Source organism: Acanthamoeba castellanii (genome assembly GCF_000313135.1).
Source record: "Acanthamoeba castellanii str. Neff unplaced genomic scaffold scf7180000084605, whole genome shotgun sequence".
In the NCBI taxonomy this organism is placed as follows: Eukaryota; Discosea; order Longamoebia; family Acanthamoebidae; genus Acanthamoeba; species Acanthamoeba castellanii.
Window position 1 is genome coordinate 46,178 of NW_004457722.1, and position 998 is coordinate 47,175.

Consider the following 998-nt stretch of genomic DNA (forward strand, 5'->3'; position numbering starts at 1 on the left):
GCCTCCAGAACCTCGAGAAGGACAAGGATCGCGACGTGCAGTTCTACGCTGGACGGGCTCTGCGCGCCATCTAAAAAAGAAGAAGAAGAAGGCCCAAAACGATTGTCTCCAGAGTGTGTGTTGGTGGCGAAGGTTGATGGTAGAGCAAGAAGTCTTTGTACGCTTGGCGAGGCATCCTCACACTAAAACTATGTTTTTTATTTTACACCTCTTCTCCATCACCCCCGCCCACGTGACCGAAGAATGAGAAAGAAAAGAGAGCAAAAATAGTAACTAAACAACACCGTGCAAGATGAGACGCGTTGCATCTGTTTGCCCAAGCCGCGCTTCGATCGCCCGCGGTCGCACATCGGTTCTGCGTGGGTCCTTGGTGCCTGCGCGCCTCGCCGCCACTCCATCTCTTGGTTTGGGTACCTCGACCCGCAGTACACTTGCTGCATCTTTAAATCATCGATTTCTCTCCACAGTTGGCCTGCGTGCTGTCGCCAGCCGACCCTCTTCCAGCGTGCTGGGTGTTCCCAGGTCCACCTCGTGGACGGTCGTCAGCTCCAAGCGGTCTTACGCTTCCTCCTCGAGTATGCAGCGCCAACCACCTCAGCTTGCAGTTTGGGCCAAACTTTGCCTCACCGTTTCGTGTGGTCGTGCCAGGTGCCGTGATCAACATTGAAAGCGACGCCGACTTCCAGACAAGGGTGCTCGAGGCTTCGGGCACCGTGCCCATCATTGTGGACTGCTATGCCGAGTGCGCACCCTCCTTTCTCCACAGGCTTTGGGCTTGCAATGCCATTTCTGCTCACCACCCATTTGGTGGTACAGCTGGTGCGGACCTTGCCGTTCGCTGACGCCCGTGCTGACGGAGGTGGTGGAGGCGCAAGGCGGCAGGGTCATTCTTGCCAAGGTACGCGGCCCACAGATGAGCTGCGTGTCGGCGTGCCATCCTCTTAATCGGCGTGCTGTGGTCTTGGCGTAGGTGAACGTGGACGATGTCCCAGGCGTGG